This window comes from Corvus cornix, chromosome 1 (genome assembly GCF_000738735.6).
Source record: "Corvus cornix cornix isolate S_Up_H32 chromosome 1, ASM73873v5, whole genome shotgun sequence".
Taxonomy (NCBI): Eukaryota; Metazoa; Chordata; class Aves; order Passeriformes; family Corvidae; genus Corvus; species Corvus cornix.
The window spans coordinates 99,147,553-99,153,770 of NC_046332.1; positions in this window are offsets into that span (position 1 = coordinate 99,147,553).

Here is a 6,218-nt window from a genome sequence, read left to right on the forward strand (position 1 = left end):
TAACTGTTGAAATGAAAATTTCTGCATGAAGGGGTCAGGAATACTGTTGGTATTGCCTTGTGGAGATGCTCAAAAGATGTGAGGGGGGGAAAAATTCTGACAGTCCAGTTACAGTGTAGCCTTCATGTGAACAGACTCTTCGGTAAAATTCTCTTGAAGCTGCTGTTGGGTATAACATTACAAACTATCTTACTCTCATAATAACCAAAAACTTTTCTCCAAAGTTGCACCTCTTTGTGCTTCTTGACACTTCTAATTGATGTAACTTTCATATTTGAATATATATTTGAATTTTAAAAGTTTAGGTTTATATATTCAATTACAGTAATGTGCAACTTTGACATCCCCCTCTACTGTCACTCTTCATTTACTGCATTCATGCTTTTATACCTGATTTTTAAAAATTTTTTTAAACTGCAGCACTGGGAGACACTTGCAAAAATTTGAACCAGATTGCATAAGAGGAGCAGTTCTTACTAGTCTTAAAATACTAAGAGATTTACCAGAGTGGGCCCCAAAATTCACTTGGAATGTAATGTTCAAGGGTTCTTGTGGCTAGGGAAGCTTAATAGTGTAGTCATACAGCCAGGTGTGAATTTGGAACTCTTTGGATGCCCTTGACTGATCAGGTATTTGATGGGATCCACATCTATCTGAGATGATAAAAGATGCACTTAACTGTTTGTCAATATTTAGTTGCTCTTTGTAGAGTTACTCATATCATGTTTTCTAATGTGATTCAGTCAAAATGGCATGGATTAGCTGGAGGAATATAAAATCCTGACTGAAGCAGGTTACAGGAGCCTTCAGAGGAGCAGGTCTGCTAGCAGAGACAGTCTCCTTTAGCGGAGGAGCCAAGCTGAGGAAGCAGGTTAAGGGGCAGTGGTAGTTTATACCAACATACCTGTTTGTGCACGTCACACATGCTCTGTTTCCAAGGGAGGCAGTTTTGTCTGTGTATTTCAGGAAATTATCCTAGTCTAATTACAGTGCATACTTACACTGGTAAGTCTGTGCTGAAGGTGAGTCCTGCACTTAACCTTCAAGAATGTGCTCTCACAGTGGGGGTAGTGTCAGATTTTGGATATGACTGTGCTTGGGAAAAGGCAGAGGAGAACAGTTGCAGCCTAGGTTTAGAAGCAGGTAATGCAGCTGATGGGGTGGGAAGAGAGCTGCTGCCTGCATGCCCAAGGTGCTTGGGCTACACTCATAGCACTTATTTCAGTACCTGCTCTGACTGGCACAGGAAGGCGCCTGAGGAACTTCACCATGGTGCCACAGGACTATGAAGCTGACCTTACGTGAAGTGCTTTACCTAGACAGTAAAGTTTACCAAAGAAGAGTAAACAGAGTGTAACTTCAATACTCTTCTGGTTTTTTCCTTATTTTAAGCTTGATTCTGTACCTAGCATCCTTCAGAAAAAAAAAAAAATCATACTGTTCTTTCAAGTGCACTATCTAGAATTGTCGTGTTGCCTTTCATTTTGCTATTGTGTTTTTTAAGCTCCTGTTTCAAAGCTCAGGCTTTCATGGGTGGTCCTTTTCCACTGAGATGATGAATGCAAATGCGACCAAGTGCTAATTTAGAATATGTTCCATGGCCCATTCTTAAAGCAAGCTTATGCACATGTTAGGGTTTCCCTTGGCACTTGGTGTGGGCTGACAGCGACTCTGTCGTCACCTGCTACATCAGGAATGTTTGATGGGAGCTTGTCAAACACTAGTGTAGGACAAACTTGCTCTGGATTATGCTGGGAGAAGTGTCTGCAGTCAAGGAGGAAGTAAAAAGCTGATTGGAAATAAAAAGCTGTTACTGCTTTTCATGTTTATATCATCAAGAATGTTTATATCATCAAGAGTGTTATCAACACTTTTGGGAAGAATGCCAGGAAGATTGTTATTTGAGTTAAAATGCATATGTGTATATTAAATCCTTCATTTTGTGAAAGTTACACATTTTTTCCACAGGCATCTTAGAGAAAAGCTTGTACTGGGGTGGAAATAAGCTGCTCAAGACAGGGGGAAGGGAGGAACGTGTATTATCCTTAGCCAAGTCTCAAGTCAAGCCTTTATTGTGGTAGTTTGCTGTAGCAAAGCACAATGCTGACAGCTCTTGGACAGAGAGCCTTGTCTTAACTTTGGGCTGGAGCATGTCTGATGACTTTCAGCTTCTTGACCAATAGCAGCGGCAGAAAGCAAGATTGCACTTCAGAGCACACAAAGGCTAGTCTAAATTCAAGGATAAAATGCCAAACAGCCACAGCACAAGTATGCTTTGGCTAAATGTGTTACATTTTTGTCCTGTGTACTGTAGAATCTTTGTGATGGCACTTAATAACATTAACAAGTCAAAAACCTGTTTAGTTTTTTTACGTTAATACATCTCAGTGTCACGAGGTTCCCAGGAGCAGCAGTTCTAAATGGTGTGTTACGTTTGTTGTGCATTGGACCATAATTGGTATGACCCTGATGTGTTTACATAGTCAACTTTTTCACTTGCTTATGAAACAATTAATTTGGAGGGATTTTCAGCTGTTTGTATAGCTGTGTGCATTTTCTGTATGAAATTGCTGAATACAGGTGCTACACTGCTATAGTGGGAGGTAGAAATGCTACAGTATTTCTGTCTAAATTTTTGGTGTTTTTTTCTTCAGTGACAACACCCCCTCCCCCCCAACTCCTAAACCAAAGTTTGGAATACATGTGGCTTCAGGAAAATGTTATCAGCAATGACTGAGTGGCAGATGTAGATGCTTACTAAGATCTAACTCAGTGCATCCTCCCTATTGCATGCATTATGTATTTTCCCCATCTAACTCACAGAGCAGATGACTTTTTTGCATTAAGGCTAAAGATTATAGCAAGCTGAATAAAACCAGTGAAGTATAAACTTGTGCTCAAAGATGAAGTCTGTCTAAAAAAAAAGAATGAGGGGGAAAATGAAGTGCACATTGTTCCTGCTGTCTGTCAGTTGGGAGTCGTCGCTTATATCATGTGAGCTGGACAACAGCATGAAGAGAATGAACAAATCTCAGATGCAAATTGATAAATCCCACCACTAATACAGACCTTTAAAATGCATTCCATGGAACAGAGTAATTTCTCTGCCATTTTGTTGCTAGAAATGGTGGGAAGTTTTGATTAAAAATAATTAAAAATAAGTTACTTTCTCTCTTAACCAATACAAGATACTGGATCTAATTCTGGAGGAAGCAGCCCAGGTATTAAAGCATTGAATCATACAAATACGTTCTTGGGGATATTTCAGTGTGATGCCAGAAAACAAAGTGTGTTTATATAGCAAGAAATGTGGAGATAAATGTGTTTAGTTCCTGGCAAAATGAACAACACCACTTCCATTACAGCAGTAGTGTGCAGGTTGGATTTCTAACAGATAATGTCAAGTAGATGTGCAATTTATTAAACATTTTTTAGTCTTTAGTTATAACCTATTAATAATTACCAATCTGATAATTAAGTTAATGATCTTTAAAATCCTTGAAACAAAAATATCTCCCAAGTATTTTCTACCTTTACTCCCTTCTTTCCTTGCTTGTATTTTTTCTATTAGTCTAGAAAGTTGCAAAAAACATGCTTATGAGGTTCACAGGGAGAAGAATGGTTCTGAGTCAAACTAAGCAAGTCTGAGCACATAGTTTTCTTAACCATGTAGATGTTTCTGATTCATTCTGAGATACAATCATCACATCTGTAAAACATATAACTAGGTTTTTATTTGTAGGCTTGAAAGTAGAGCCAAAATGAGAGTCAGGTAAATTGAATGGTGTAAATATCTAGGTGAGTTAATGGATAATTTAAATATGCCTGAAATTAGTTCTATGGCATATATTTATATGGTGGGGGTCTTTTTGCATTTTATGTGGCTTTCTGATTCTGGTTACTTGATGCCAAGCATTATAAATGAGGGCCTTTCTCCAAAGTGTAAAATTGATTAAATGTTAACATGAGTAATCAAAACATCAAATTTTGCCATAAATTTTAATTCAAACATAGAAATGCTACCATCCCATGTTACAAGGAAAGAAACATTCTGCCCTTCTTTCTGCAGAAGTTTCTTAGAAATGGAGTATATGACAAATCTGCTGCCACGTGGCTGGCCTGATGAAGGTGTCATTCTCAGCATCAGGATTAAGGTAACCTGCAGCTCTCCACAAAATGCCTCCAGCCCACACAGAAGGTGCTTGTGTTCTTCCATTGGTGGGCTGGGGCATTGGTAAGCACACAGTGAGAGAGTCCCTAGATGGAGCAAACCTTCACAAGTTGTCTCTTAGGTTTGTATTTCAATGACAGCAGTACAGCAAATGCTTGCATAGTTGATATTTAGTAAGAGTTTCCATGGCTTACCTTCTGTTTTGTAGGCTGCTGAGTTAAGAAATCTAAAGTGGTTCTGTTTAGGTTTCACATGCATGTTTGAGTAGGAGGTAGATTTTACTAATTGATTTTAATCAGATTAATGAGGAATTTATTTTCTGTTGCCGTGAGTGACTACTGCAGTGATATAACTTCTTTGGCACCAGAGATTTGAACATTATTTTAAAAATTCATTTATTAAAAACAGGGTGAGTAGTAACTAATTGGACATTTCATAAAGATTTTGTTTACTGGCAGATGGATGATATGACACATGTAATGTATATGCAGTATTGCCAACTCTAGGCATTAGAAATCATGAGTCAGACCCTTAAAAGTCTTGAAAGTGGTTAAGAAAATGTGACAATTAACTTCTGTTCTTTGGGCCCCTAAGGTAACATGAGTCAATCTTGCGACAAGGCTTGCTTGAGACTTTAGGAAGAAAAACGGAGGGTTTTGACTAATCACGTCTTTTACTGTTGGAGCTTGAGAAAACAAAAACAAAAAACAAACACAACGCCTTGAAAGATTCACAATAAAAGGATGATTTGGCAATGCTCTAATAGAGCAGGATGTCATTAATCTGAAAATAATCATAGACTGAATTTATTTGTGAACATCTGTGTGAACATAACACAAGCCTTGGATAGTGAGGTTTTCCGAGAAGGACAGTTATATCTGCTAATCTACAAAACAGGCTGCCTTTGCCAAAGGCATAAACCTAAATCTGTAGATTCAATTTTTTAATTGTTTAGAATGACTATTAATAAAATGAGAGAGATAAATTGTTTACCATAGTAACAGAATTACCCTGTGCATGATGATGAAGTTGATGAAATCATGCATCAAAAGAAAATAAGCAAGTGAGAACTCCGCTGTTTCTATATGGTATGTGCAAACTTCATGTACTGTTTATGTTGTTAGACCCACTCATTGAATTATTTGTCTCTCTCTTGTTGTGACAAGATAACAAGTTGTTGCTGTTACCTTAGGCCCATCTCTGTCAAGGGTAGTAGGTATCTAAAGAAAAATCTAGGCTGAGATCAGATAAGCTGAAGGGAGCAATCCACAAATCCTTTCTTTTTCTAAATCTAGCACAGCAATCTGTATGGCTGTAGTTGCCTAAGTTTTTTCCAGTAAAGTTATTTAGATGAAGAAAAACGGAGCTTTTTGCGCTATTGGCAGGCTTGCAAGGCCACGTGGGATGCACAGAGTGAGCACCGGTTTTGCACTTGCATCTGATGGAGGACGCATGCCTCTTGCCAATGGCAGTTCAACCCATGTTACAGCAAGAGCAGCTGCTGTGGCAGGAGGAGCAGGCTGAAAATGCTGTGGCAAGCCCTTTAGATACACTGGTTTAAAGGTTGATTAGATAATGGGAGATCTGTGTTTGGTACCAAGTCCCTCTCAGAAGTTTTGCTATGCACTCTACAGACCCTGTTGCGTGAGGCCTCCTTTGAGAGTGCCCCTAACAATGTCTCACTGCCCAGAAAGGGCTGCGAGAGACACAGGAAGGAAGGATTTTCTTTCTCATTGAGCTAGAGAGTGTTATTTCTACTTGCTTGTTCTGATTTCCTCATATAGCTCTTGGATTCCTTTTTTTTTCTTAGCACACCTTGAGGACAACCTTGCCAGCAGCCTGCGAGGAGATACAGAAGTAATTTATCTGAGAAATACTAGGCCCAGGTTGTGAGCATTTGGAGTGGGCCAAAGTCCCACTACAAATCTGAAATTTTGAGTTCTTCTGGTAAAGGGCCAAGAAAAGCCCCCAAACCACCAATGCCCCCAAACTTGTTTTTTTTCTGTTGCTGCTCAAGCATGCAGGGATGATGGATCTGAGATACCCT